This window comes from Pangasianodon hypophthalmus, chromosome 9 (assembly GCF_027358585.1).
Source record: "Pangasianodon hypophthalmus isolate fPanHyp1 chromosome 9, fPanHyp1.pri, whole genome shotgun sequence".
NCBI classification, from domain to species: domain Eukaryota; kingdom Metazoa; phylum Chordata; class Actinopteri; order Siluriformes; family Pangasiidae; genus Pangasianodon; species Pangasianodon hypophthalmus.
Window position 1 is genome coordinate 23,566,440 of NC_069718.1, and position 15,642 is coordinate 23,582,081.

A 15,642-nucleotide genomic window follows, 5' to 3' on the forward strand; every position below is an offset into this window, starting at 1 on the left:
GACCTAGTCATTTTCTTATTGCACACAACACACACACACACACACACAAGCACACAGAGAAATATGTAAATGCTTATTTTTTTAAAAAGTTTACAACATTAACATGAATACTAACCAAAAGAATAAGATAAGAACAAGTAGAAAAGTTTCTTTAGTGCAAACACCATTAATTTAGTAAAGTAAATAAATAATTAAACAAATTTAAAAAAAGAAACTAAATAAATAAATAAATTATTGGTCTTATTTAAATAAACCTTGGCTATAAAGAATACAAAGACCAAAGGGCTTAAAGGCAGAGATCGCATTTCCAAATTTCTGTCATTGCACTAATTTAATTAAACAATTAAAACATTCAATTGCCTGTAAAATAAGGCAACTTTTATCACACAAAAGAAATTAAAAATGCATTAATTGCAGGTATGAGATTGGGTATTGCTACCCATAGTACAGCTGTCCAATGTGTAGTAATGTGTGAGAAATTAGAGGCTAAATGCAACCACAACCAACCTCTCCAACAAGCCACTCATAAGGCTTCAGCGTGAGGAACTCATTGTGCCTAAGTGTATATTCAGCCTGGCCATCAGAAGATTTTATCATAGCCACTACCATTTCGGTTGGGTTCTTCTCCCAAACGTCCAGCACCTAAACATACACATAAATCTAATAAATACTAAAGACCTACTTAATGTAGGTGACACAGTGTAATGGGATATGTAAGTGGCACATATTGCTAATTAATTGTGATTGTGTGTGGTTGGAGGCGGGATCTGGATGTGGTTAATCTTTACTTAACAATATGCTTGTATGCATCAGTAACAGTCCTCAGATCTGTTCTAGTATAGCAATACTCCTTTAAAATTACCTGTGTTGTGGTTAGGGCTGCAGCTATCGATTATTTTAGTAATCGAGTATTCTACCGATTATTCCATCGATTAATCGAGTAATCGGATAAGAAGTCATTTTTCTTTATTAAAGAACAATACTAAATATACAAGAGAAAATAAGATAGGTCTCTTAAAATAAACAACTAATTTGTTTCCTTTCTTAAAAATGAACATTTTTATTGCTGAAATTGCATACATTAATAACATTGAAAACTAAACCCATTTAATGCATTGAATTGCCATATTACAGTCAAAAAGCAAATGCAAATATAAAAAAATAATAATAATAAAATATAAATAAAAAATAAAATAAATAAATAAAAATACAAAAATCAATTTCACATCGCTTTAAAAAAGGTAAAGAGTAGAAACTAAAACTAATGCATAAATCAAAATAATTATTATAATATTATATTATTATAATAAAAATAATACCTAAACATTGCATTTATGTCGTCCAACTTAACTTTCAAGTTTCAGCCTAACTACAGCTCAAGCATGACATATGCCTTTACTGTCTTCTTGGAAGGCTTTGTGGCTTTTCTAAGAGGCAAAAATCAGTGGACAGCTGGTAACAAGGTAACTTGGAACAAGAACAAGAGTCCATACACAAAATTTCTTCAACATGAAACACATTTTTCAACATGAAATTAGAGTTATTTGGAGAATAAACCCTCTTAATTGTCTTAATAATCAAACAAGTCACTACATTAACTTTGTTAAGAACTTTGTCACATTTGAGAGGGGCAGAACTATACCACAAATGATTGTGAGCTGCTAAGAACATGTGTGACAGTAGTGGCTTTTACAAAAACAAATGTGTTGTTAGATTTCCTTAACTCGGTCTGTGATGGTGTTTCTTGACAAACTTATATTTTTAAAAGTCTGTATTTGGTCTGTAAAGTCTGTAAATGCCCCCTCTGAAAAACACTTTGAAGCTCTGGCGATTTCTTCAGCCACAATAAAGCTAGCAATAAAGCTGCATCACTTTGGGCTGTTGCTTTTGTCCTGCTGTGATTGCAGTTTGCCTTTTAGTTCTTGTACAATTTATTTTTTTTTGTTTGTTTTTTTTTGTTTTCTTGGAGGCTAAATTTGGCAGACTTATCTCCGTGTCTGGTGTCAAAATGCCATATTGTACTCCAAGACATATCGGTTTTTCTCTTTGAAGCACAAACATGTATTCACTTTCATTAAATTGTCTTCCTTCTGCATCAATTTTTCTCTTCTTGAACATTTTGTTGTTATTATTTGTAGATGCTTCTCAATACTGCTTAGTTAAACGCTAATGTGGAAACACTGCATTCTAGTGGCGGACACTGCACTCACTTCTCGGGTCGCAAAATCGACATGCATTGAGGGAGATGTAGTTTATGGTCAACTTACGATATAAAGCAGCATAGACTTTTATTGATTGCTCTCACGGGCCTTGAGTTTGACACATGTGGACTAAACGAAGCCTCGAGGCAAATAATTAGCCTCGATGATTTTTTGTATTTACTCGATTAATCGTTTCAGCCCTAGTTGTGGTCACAGAAGATGCCTTTGGATAATCTTCGGGCAATGGTTCTTTCAATGGGAAGTTTAGTTCAGACAAGCTCTAAAGGTTAAACAAACACAACAAGTAACAGTCAATTTAGAAAATTTTTTTAGAAACTGTTGTATATACTAGAAACTATAATGGCGTTACATTATGAAAGATTAATTATTCTGTAATGAATGAACTAAATCTATAGGTATGATGAATAAATTAAACATTGTTTCTATAAAATGACCTCCTTTGTTTACGTCTGTTTGTTTGTTTGTTTACAAATTACGCCTTCTGATGATTGTTTTGACTATTTGTAATAAATGACAGTCACAAAAGAAACAGGTTTAAAAGACCCGAGAAGTGGTAAATGTTGGACAAAAATAAATATTTTTGTCTCCTGTACTGTCAAACACTGCATTTTCAAGGGTTGCTCTGAAATGTTTCTCAAATGGATTAGCTCCTACTCCCATATCAGTCTGAAAAGCACAGAGATGTATAAACAATTCACTTAATATAATATAATTAACTTAATTTAATGTAATATGGTTAATGTTGTTCCTCTTTCGGCTGCTCCCATTAGGGGTCACCACAGCTGATCATTGGTCGGCATATTTGATTTGGCACAGTTTTTATGCTGGATTCCCTTCCTAAAGCAACCCTCCCCAATTGTATCTGGGCTTGGGACTGGCACTGAGAGCACACTGTTGCACACAACCCCAGTGGCTAGGGTTGGTTCCCTGGCCGGTGAGAGCACTGTGGCACTAGTCCTCCAGGGACCCAATAAGATTAATATAATATAATATAGTGTGTGCGTTTACCATAAACTCCTCTGGAACAGTGTTGATCTCATCCACATCTGACGTTTGCAGTCTTATTAGCATCACCTGCAGGTTGTTAAAGTGCTTCTTCACATTTTCACCACTGTGAGTACTTGAGAACAAAACTGCAGCACTGATTACAACCTCATCAAGCTCTCTCAGTGTACTGGTGCATGTCATTAAGCCAAAGACATGCATTGCCAGCCGGTAGTGTTTGGGAGCAATGCAAATTAAAAGCACTTAATCAAAATGGCTTTTTATATTAATTAAAATGTCTATAATACCTATTTAATAAACCAAAAAGAATAACTTACTGTTTTTTGCACAAGTCTTTGGCATTTTTCATTACATGACTACGGCAACGATGAAGAATTGGAATCCTGAAGTGTTTACTACTGGCTTGTCCAGTGACAATCTCAAAGTACAAATGTAGGAGGTTATCCAAGGTCATTTTGCAAAATGTAAGTGATACCGATTGCATTAAGACAATGGATCCATCACAAATAACCATAATTGGCCTAGTCGTGATTTTCTGTCCATATATTTTCAGATAATCGGTGTGAAATGCATTCAGGAAATAATTCACAGATGCAGTTGTATGATCACAGGTTAGGAAAGTTGCAACTGGGAGTGGTGAGGCCCCTTTTAATGGGTTCCTTACAACGAGTTCATAAACATAAAACGGAGTTTCTGTTCCTCTCGCTTTTTGAATGATGCTACCTGTTGCATCCAAATATAGAATATCATCCACTGTCCTCTGATGGTATATTTCTATGGTCTTTTGAGACCATAGCATTACACCTTTAGGGTGTAAAATTACCTTTTGCAGCACGTCATCATCAGTGCCTGCTTGTTCCTCAATCATTAGCTGCAGGCTCATCATTTCATTCTCATGCTTTCTTTTTTTTCGGTGCTGGCAAGAAATCACTTTAACAACTCCAGGACTTGGAGCTTGATCTCTGCATCCAGATTCCACCACAGGTTCTTCCAATTTATGCAGAGATTCAAGATACAGTGCCCTGGGTGGTTTTCCACTTAGTGTCATCCCTATTTCTTTCCGAGCTTCAGCTCTAATTGGTCTCCTCTTCAGCTCCTCTGTACTGTGACACACAGCATCTCCCTGAAAGGTAACTACAGCTTTCAGAGTTGACTCATCCTCAATTTTAACTTCTGCACAAACTGGACAGTGCTCAAAAACACAATATGCCAAACAATGAAAAAGTGGTGTTTTTTGTTTTGACCCTACTGCCTTAACACTGTGGCGCTTGAATGCAAAAGAACAGTAAAGATGGACTGACTGAAGTCCCTTTGCAATTATGTTAGTCCATTGCAGGTTTTTGAATCTCCCTTTGTGCTGTTTACATCTTATTTTTTGCCAGTCTTTTTAGTGATAAAAAAGAAGCAGGGTTGCTTTGGCAAAGAATGGGTGAAAATGTGCTGATCATCCATATTTTCAGTTTCATTACTGCCATATGATGAAGCTGAAGACCTGGTGCTTTGTTCTTTGTCCTGTAATACAGCACTCAATCAGTCCATATATTTTTTCTTTGCTTCATGATATATATCCTCCAAAACAATCTATATTTCATAAATTAATTTACCAAAGTTAAACCATAAGCACTATTAGGTATGTCTGATGATGTGTGATCAGACCTGTATTTCCTGGAGTGAATCACTCACACTGTGTTTATCATTCTCTTAAGTCTGAAGGTCTTGCAGGTTCCAGCTGCTGAAAAATGTAAGGTAAAAAAGAATGCTTAAAACAAATGTTATTTCTCTGTTAGTGTTTCTGAATACATGAAAATGAATAATTAATTTTTTTTTCTTGTCTAGTTCGTTTGCCTATTTACCTATAACTTATATATATTAAAGTATGACACCATAGGCTAGACACTATTGTATATCCTATTATATTTTGTTTTTTGTAACTCTGGAAATGTTATGGATGCATATTATTAAAACTCGAATGATAGGATAAATAAAGTAAAGAGATACATATTTTAACTTAATTTTCTTGAAATAAAGTATATTGGTGATAGTCAAGACATTTAGGCTGGCTCAGTTTACACAATTTATTTCAAGTAATTAATTTCCCCTTCATTGTGTATGCATTGTGTCACTGATGAGATTAACTGACAGTCATATCAAACAGTTGTAGATATAAAATTTCAATACTATTTTGAATACTAAGATAACATAACATATATAACCACATTCATATCACTCAATTTCATCTTCAGAGTAAAGCACAGTTAAGACATTAAAAAATTAAGAGTGGACTAAAATAACACAGTATTATTTTATTTACAAATGTAGAATATCATTATAAATGTATTATTATTATTATGATTATTATTATGATTATTATTATTATTATTATTATTATTATTATTATTATTATTATTGAGTCCATTAATTGTATGAGTAACTACAGAATAACACAGTGATTATAGGCTTGTAAACCCTTTGACACCCTATACTGAGCTAGTGCAAGTTATGTTCTCACATCATTTATGATCATAGCTGGTTACTTCCCCACAATCTATTACCTATTGATATGTATGCTTTCTTGACTAAACCAAAATCATGAAAATTATAAACTGTAGTATTTAAATATCACTGGAAGAACACATGTTTACATATTTAAACTCACATTATCCTCATCAACTGGCAAAGGGCTAGGGGCTCTTTCTGTAACAGAGCTTGTCATTTCTTCTCCAAGTTCCTAAAAGTTTGATTTTTAAGAAAGTACATTAAGGGAATATTAATATGGCTTTCATAAAATAGGTAATTGTACAATGTATGTGAAATCCTAAAAGGCTTGGACCAAAACTAATTATCTTAATGAATTATTATTATTATTATTATTATTATTATTATTGTTGTTGTTGTTGTTGTTGTTATTATTATTATTATTATTAATTATTTTTTACAATAATAATTTTAGAATAATAATATTTTTATAATAATAAATGATGTTATGTACTCTTTTACAATTGTTGTGCTCATGATAAGGGCTTAATATAAGCTGTTAAACCGTATTTTGAAAATTGGTCAAGCTAAGCTCTAAACAATAAGAACTACCGGTCCAATCTATTCAGTTTCCAGAGATAAAATAATTATAAAGGCATCACTGGTTTACCTTTGAATGTCTCTTGTAAATATTTCTAAGTCTTGTTCTGTGTTGCAGAACATTGGATATTCCTAATTCTCCACACAAATACTCCCAGAAAGAGTTTTCGTGGTAGGCAGAGTGCGTGGTTCTGTCATCTGTGGCCGACTCTTCCAGTCTTTTAACCGTTGAATTTTCTCTATTGTGATGGTGCATTTGATGGGTGCAATATGACCTTTCAGACTCTCTGGTGTTAGGTATGTCCAAAATAATAAAGCATGAGATGGGAGAAGGTTTACAAAACTTTGTAGTTATATACAAAAACAATATGTATGAACATCAAAATTAAATTAAGCTTCTTTGGGGACATTAGAGTGTAATGAATTCCTTTCAATCCTTAGTCCCTTGACCTTGGTTTAAATCTCTCTTGTTATATCTGTCATCTGATAAAACATCAAAGAACACAAACACTTAGCTTGTTAGAGACCTGAGTAAAATAGAGACTGTGGTTCATGTTAAATAAAGATACAGTTGTTTAAATAATGAGCGATAGTGTTACGCAACAGATGAGTATGAAAAAATCAAAAATAATTTTTCATCCTTAATTTTTATTCAAGGATTGACAAATACCAGTAGTAGGCAAGCAACCAAGAGAGCTCTGTCCAGTTTATGCCACAGTGGGCAGGTACATGTAACCAGTAAAAAGTAAAAGCTTAATAGACAAGTAAAAATATGATTATATAATTCATAAAAATGAATATATAATATATAATTTCTGTATTGGATTGGCACCTAATGAACAGCAATCTTGATGCAGTGTTTCGACAGTTCCGCAGTGTTTGGAGATTTCTTACTCATTTATTATTTTATTAAAGAAAACATTGATCAGTTTTCAGTGTTTTCAGTTCACTGAATTTGAAATTATTTCAATTAAAAAATTATTTGTAAAGGTTTGAAAATAATGTTCACCATCTACAATAATAAGTGGTGTGTCAGGAACAGTTTAAAATATTCATTTAATTATGTAAGAAAAACTGAAAAACAAATTATTGTGAACTCCTGTGAATTCAGTGATGAGCCAAGTCTGCCTCAGTTGCTTGTATTTCTGTAAATGTGATCCATTTCCACAACAGTGGTCCCAGATTGTCCTGGCACCATGAAATTGTTGAGCCGTAGTAAGGAATTCTCTGTTAATACATGACTCTGTTTACAGATTGTGCAGATGTGTGCCCTGTTGACCACAAAGCAAAGATGCTGAGAAATACATCACTGTGAACACACATCAGTGGGTTTGATCGTCTACCAGTGTGTAGACTATCACAGTCTGCAGACTATCACGGTTGCATGTGTCTGTTTTGTGAAATGATCCCTTTTTCTGTTTTGCACGCGATCCCTTGTTAAAGTTTTAAGCTGACACCGCATAAAACGTGTCTACTCGTCCTACCAAACTGAGTGTAAAATCCTGTATTGCCCCCTAATGATAGTAGGTGTTTATCTGATAATAGGTTGCCATTTACGTTTTGATCTATATTTGTGTTTTTGATGTGCTGTATTAGTTAAGTATGAGGAAAATTTAGGCTGCTAAATTTAAGTTGTGGATAATTCTGAAGGTGGTGGAAACTAGAACATTTTTTCTCTTTCATGCTGATGCCTCCAGTATGACCTGGCAGTGTAAGTTGTGTTCGGCTTGTTCCGCTACCAGAACACATTTATTTAAATATTGTAGATTACAGCACAGCCACTTTTCCAGAGTTAGCCCACTACCATGCCTCCATCATGATTGCATATGCACATTTCAGACACTTAGTGCACTGAGTACTCATTTGTCAAGATACCATACTCCAGGACCTAGCAGCAGCACAGGGCAGAGTCAGGAACTTCTCACATTCAAGTGCTATCTATGCACTTTTCAGCAACCTTTTTCTGAATCTGTAGTCCTCAGTCACCTAAGAATACACTTAAAAAAGCATGAAACAGTAGCATGTCCATACAAAGATTGCACCTAGACAACAAAAGTGTACTCTTCATTCAATTCCCATAAAAGTAGAGTGCACAAAGCCAGTTTTGCATCAGACTTTCAAGATGTTGTCTTTGACCATTCCATCAATTACCGAGCCACTAGCTCTGTCGTCACCGGTGAATTGCTCGAAGAGTGTCTGGGTCAGAGCACAGAAACTGAGGATGATGACCATTGTGATACTTTGAATCTAAAAAGTCAGCTTAAAGTTAATGTAGCTTCTTTATTTCTTAAGATGCAGGCTATTTTGCATGTGTCAAACACAGCTACACAAGAAATAGTGGACCACATAAATCAGATTTTCTCTTTATCTCAGCCATTGTTCAGGGAGGCAGTAAATGATATATGGTTACAATATTACAGATTCTGTGCTTAATGAAGTTGTCAGTGCTGTCATGGACTCAAATGTTGTATTTACTTCTACTGCTAAGGGCGCTGAGGTGTCATCTTCCAAACGGAGAAAGGAGTTTATCGCGGACAACTACCCATTGGTATTGCCAATAGAATACATTGTAGAGTCATCTTGTCATACCAATGTTTATGTTCCAATTCTTCAAATGACTCAGTTTTTTAAAAACACAGACCTTCTTAGCAATATCAGAGAACCAAACTCTGAGCCTGGTCATTATATGTCTTATCATGATGGTTCTCATTTTCATGAAAATCAGTTATTCTCCACAGAAGGTCTAAATTTATCAATCCAGCTTTATATTGATGAGCTTGAAGTTGCTAACCCCCTTGGCACGTCACATAAAATTTACAAACTTTGTGCAGTATACTGGGTCCTTGCAAATCTGCCACCCAAATACAGATCAGCAATACACATTATCCAACTAGCGCTGCTAGCTAAAGTGACAGACCTTCAGAAATACGGATATGGAGCTGTACTTGCTCCATTGCTATGTGATGTTCACACTCTTGAACGGGATGGTGTGTTCATTGAATCTCTTGGTCGGAATGTGAAAGGTACCATCTTTTGTGTGTCTGCTGACAATCTGGCTGCCCATGGATTAGCTGGCTTTTTAGAGTCATTCAGAGGAGAATATATTTGCAGATTCTGCATGGCCAAAGGTGAGCAGTGTCAAGAAGCTGAAGTCAGAGTGGAAGAGTTTGTTCACAGAAACAAAGCCAGTCATAATCTTCATGTACAAAATGTCCTGGAAAATGACACTTTGAGCAGCCAGTTTAGTGTTAAAGGTGATTGTGTCTTACGTGAGACATTGCAATACTTCCATCCAATTACAGGTTTTCCTCCAGATATACTACATGATCTTTTAGAGGGCATTGTTCCTGTTGAACTTGCTCTTTGTATTAAAGAGATGATTTGTCTGAAGTACTTCTCTTTAGAGTATTTGAACCAAACGATTGCATCATTCCAATATCAGTACACTGATAAAGTAAATAGACCTTATCCAATTCCCCAAACATTCCTGACTCGGGGAACAACAGGAGGCAATGGGCATGAAAATGCCACTCTGCTCAGACACTACTTCCACTACTTGTAGGTAGGAAAGTACCAGAGGGTGATGCTGCATGGGCAGTTTTGATGGAATTAAAAGAGGTGGTTGAATTAGCGTTGTGTCCATCATTTACTGATGAAACATTGGACTATTTTATTAGCCAAATCAGTGATCACAGACAGATACTGAAAGAGGCTTTCCCTGAATTTCGGGTCTCTCTAAATTTTGCAAAATAGCACAGATCTACCTTCTGAATCAGAATGTTTTCTTTCTCTGTTATGATTATGACTCCTGGTATGTAGAACAACTGGGGTCGTACAAACTGTCAGCCACAGAGAAAAGCCTGTCAGTCCACCTGCACTCTGACTTCAATGATACACTTCCGCTCTCTGCATACAAGATAAATGGCTTGCTGCTGCTGACTACAAAGAGGTTTATACACGTGAAACAAAATTGAGGCCACTCTGTTGGTAAGAAATTCTTTATAAATCACAGATTCACATCAATCAGTGCATAATCTGAATATTGAATTTGGGATTGGTTGATGCACAGCAGATATATAATCTAAACTTTACAGCAATTTATAAATCTGGGCAACCCTAACTGGATATCCTTACCGTTAACCAACAACTTATGTACATGTTGGTTAACCTAAAATGTGTTTTCATTATAGCAATGGCATCCGAAGCCCCACAAAACATGATCCTTCGTGTCATTGAACCAGACCGTGTTAGAAAATTAAAACTCAGCTCTTGGACAGCTTCTGTTGATGCACTAATTAAGATTTTAAAGGAACAGTTGGAATTGGACCATGACTTTAGCTTGCAATATGAAGATCCGGACTTTGATGGAAAACTTACTTCCCTGGTTGACATCGAAGAGTTGCCCCAAAAAGCTGTAGTTCATATTTTACTATCAAAATACTGTCTGATGTGTGATCCCAGGGACGTCTAAGCAGATGGCCTTCAGGTTCTTTTCAGATTCCCACATTTTCATTTGATGTTGAGCTGACACTTAGGGAAGGGAATGCTGAATTTGAGAAGAGTGGAAGACCTCTTAACTTGGCAAGGGACCAAAAGCATGATATTTTAGAGAAGCTTGCATCTACCATATACAGCTTTAAGGCTTACCCAAGTGAGAAAGAGATTACAGTAGTAGCTGAGGCTCTTGTAGCCAAACATCCCTGTTTGAAAGAAGCAGGGATGAACAGCCTGAAGATTAAAATGGGCAATTACAGGACCAAAATGAGAAGGGCTGGTTGTGAGGAAGTCACAGTAAATGCTGGAAAAAGAAGCCAGAGAAATCTTGAGAGTGAACCATCTTACGCAAACATCAAAAGACCTAAGCGTGTGGAAGTCAACTTTCTGCCCAACTTCCCCCAAGGAGAGGATCCTTCAAGTCTTGAACATCTGAGGCAGGCCATTGTTGAAGAAGTAAAGAAGACTGAGAGAAATCTACCTTTAATCAGTAAGATGATGCAGACCACATTCGCCTTGCGGGGACAGACCATAGTGATGTCCAGCCCACCTGTGAAGCGGTTCATGGACTTATGGCCTGCTCTTCATATCCAGTCTGAATTTCTATTAATTATTTGATCTGTTTTCTTTACCAGTCTTATATGTCATATGATATTTACTTTTGCATGAATTAATTAATCTTGAAATAACCAGCCGACATGTATTATTCTTTTTTGTTTTCTTAATTGTAGGTTTATGCAGAATTCCATAGGCTAACCAACCAGAACCTGCCCAACACATTCTATGCTGAGCTTGATAGCTACACTCCTCGTTTGATGACCATATTTAGGCAGAAGACTTCCAATACAGGAAAGATTGCAGATGGTTTGGCTGACATTTTGAAAGTCCATGATGAACAGATAATTACACAGTTGTTAGGTTTTCATGTAATGTTAGTTTTACATTTAACTATTCAATTTTCACAATTGCTCCACTCAGTAGTCCGTGTTTTTGTCATTTCTGTGATTGCACCAAGTAGTCAGCCAGTTAATTTATGTTAAGATATTGTAGTGCTCTATTGGCTGGTACTGTTTATAATCATGTTTGTTTTTTAAATGTATCACAGTATGTACATGCCTTTAATCTTTTTAGGAATTACACGATGTTCATACACGGCGTACCACTGTTTTTCATGCCCTTCCTGTGTATCTGCATGAGGAAGTCTCTGGATTTTTCAGAACATGTGTGGTAGGTCAGAGAAATTAAACACAAGGTTCTTTCTCATATTTCAACCCATTAATATTTTCACTTATTTACTAATATGAGTAACATACATAAAGCAACATTTCTGTAAATGTCCCCATGTTGGCTGGTTACACATTTTCAACTGTAGACTGTGCTTTACTGATTTTTATTAACTTGATCTACCATCACTGCAAGTCATTCCATCTTCTCAGTAACAGGAAAGGCACAAACATCATGGCCTCTCAGACTTATAATAAGAAGTCTTTGCTTTTTTTTATGGATGTTATAAGTGTCTGTCATCTTGTCCTTTCCACTCGCCGTGGCCCTCCTTACAACTGTCAGTGACAATGCCATGAGTCTGGTTCACTACAACCCACAGAAAATCTCTGTCATCCTGGAAGGTGATGTGGTGGTCAGCGTTTCCAGGCTTGAGGATGCTTTCCTGGTGATGTTCGGACTTATCTATGCATTACATCTCAGCTATCCCAAAGAATTGACCTACACATTTGAATTTACTCAAAAGATTTTACTTGGCCTGGATGATGGTAAATTGTCACCCAGGCTGCAGACTCTCAAGAATGATTTGATAATACACGTGTAAACGTAATATATGAAAGGATTGGTGAATTTGGAAAGGAATAGTGGATTCCACTGATCCACAAAGTTCATATGTGTCATTGTCAGTGTTGGCCATTATTTACCCGTTGATGTTCAATTTGCTGAGGCACACACTGTGCACCTTTAAGATTTAAAATGGATAGCCATAAGTTACATAATCTTTGTCCAATTTTCTCAGGAGTTTTAATTAAGATATTATCAAGGTATTAGTGGGTATACTTTTGCTAAATAAAGACAAATGTGTTTTAAGAAGATAGAGTTGGAGTTAGATGATTAATTTATGCTGAATAATTTGCCTATGATCTTAACAAAGCATTAACTGCACAGTGTCACAACAAATAATTCTTTTATTAGTGATTTTTACACAACAGATCCCAAAATATGAACCAAGTGTTTATGAATAAAGTCTTGTTCATTGTGAATAAACCATTTAGGAGTGAACAATTTGGGCTTTATTGAACAACAAAAAACAAGACCTTAATTAAATACTAATATATGTTCCATAAACTGAAATGTTACCATGGATTGTGTATGGATGACAAAATGGATGAACATACTTGTTTGTTTAGTCTAGTAAGATGAAAGTATAAGCTGTCTGTATTTCTGAAAGAAGTGGAAAGCAGTGCTTAATATGTTTTTCCCTTTCCTTTTTACTACCATGTTGGAGCAAAATAAATAAGCTCTTGAGCAAGTTCTCCCTGGGCCACCTTGTTCCTTGAGTTGCGTGAAATTCATCTTTATATGTTATTCAACTACTAAGAATGATTCACTCTGCAGAAAAGGATTATACGGGAAAGGTGTGTAGGTATGACAGTGAGTAATGTACGTGTGGGTTTAACGGTTTAAGACGTTATTACTTTCCATTATTTCTGTAAACGATTATCATGGTGCACTTAAAAACTTTATCTTCTTGTGTTGTAAATTTCATATTTACTAGCATCATGTTCCTTTAACTACTAGTCTGAGGCAAATTTGTCATCTAACTGTTTGCCTGTATGTAAAAGAGCAGATACAGCCGCAGGTGCAGGTAAAAAATGCTTTATTGTGGTTAGTAAACAAATCCAAAATACTAGACAAAGTCATAGTCAAAAATACAGGCAAGGGTCAGGTGATGAAGCAGACTAGAGTAGACATGAGCAAAAATCAAAAAACAGGACACAAAATGAAAACAAACCAGTTGTACAAGCACAATGGCTTGGTATGTCAGAGTGATACATTGCATCTATGGTCTGTTTGAAGTGTGTACATATAGGTGTGTGTATAACTGACTCCAGGTGTGTGTCATCAGTATGATGGTGACTGTGAACGTTCGTGTGTGTTGGATGTTGTGGTCAATGGTGGCTATGTCTGTAGGCCGCAAAGCAGATCAGGATTTGTAGTAAGGTGCCGAATCTGGCACTGACATGACACTGTAGTTCATTTTCAGTCAAATCACAGCATTGGAGCCAGGATATATACTTTTAAAAGCTACTTGTTGTTATTCCAGTTTTGATCTATAGTGAGAGAACAGATTTCCCAATTAAAAACCATAACTTAATTCTAGTAGCAAGGCCAATGTAATTTATAAAGGAAACATTTAATCTAGCCTTGATCAAGCACAGGATTCTCACTGACCTTTATAGCAAGCAGCATAAAATGAATGTCTAGCTTAGAAGACTATATACACATTAGATCTTTACAAAACAATGCAGTTGTTTGATTATTAAACAATGTGGTATTCATTAATGTTTCGAGAAAAATATCGTACCCAAAACTTGTTTATATTTTGCTCAAGACAGAAAACAAATTGGACAAACAAAGTATTCTAAATTTAGTGCTCTGGAGACTTCAAGATATGATAAAACAATGTTGGGGTATACACAAGACAATAAAAGCTGCATTTGATTATATAAGTCACACAAGTTACTAATTAGACTATCCCAAGATACAAAAACTCTTGTGGGTACATACTGATATAGTCTTGATAGATTTGATATTGCTGGAAATATATGAGTGTTTAAATATTTCTTCAGGTCCATCCTGAAAACTATGAAAACTGACTTTTGTTTTTAAAATGTACATTTCTGCATAAATATAAAAATAATATTGAATTCAAGCAAAACATATAATTGGCCCTTGGGTTGACCATTAGGCTCCAGAGTGAATGTTAGGCAAAGCAGTGGCTATGAAAAGAGTGAAATGTTCAGTTTTAAAATGGTGTTTTTTTTTTTTTTTGTTTTTTTTTTTATCATGAAATTAGAAAATAAGCCTATACTGTACATGCATTCTAGATAAGATATGTATTACTTATAATTACTAATTATATTCATGCATATTGTATGGACTATCTATTCAATATTGTTACATGGTGATAGTAGATAGTAGAGTTTTCAGTGTAATAAAACTGGTGTCAGATAATATTAAACTGAGGTTGAATATTATTTTTTGACAAATTGTCTGTACTATCAACTTTTGGAGACAATCCACCTTAGCCTTTGCCTTTATGACTATATTAGAGCCATCAGTAACTGGTATTCATGTGTCTCTAGTTATGAAATATTTCATAATGCAGAGAGGCACTCAGCAGAATAGAGTAGTGTGAACATACAAATTTTGAGCCCTTTTTACCATCAACCTTACCAACCCATTAATATATTTAACTAATTCCAATTATTCCAAACGAATCCTCTGAATTTTTTGCCAGTTGCTACCTGGCTTTCAAAATAATAATGTTAGCACTATAAATACACTGCCTGAAACAGAGATGAGTAAAAGAAATATATTTACATTGATTAGTTTGGCAGATGTTTTATACAACTTAATATTACTGAAATATACCCCGTGTCGTCTTCTTCTTCTAAATAAAAACAACTGATATGAGTATTACTACACCTTTCACAACACCAATTACAATAGAAAACAAATTATGCACATAAAAAGTGCTATAATTGGAAAGTATTAAAGAACATAAGATCATAAGAGCCAATAAATCAAAGTAAATAAGAAAATACAGTTTGGACACAAA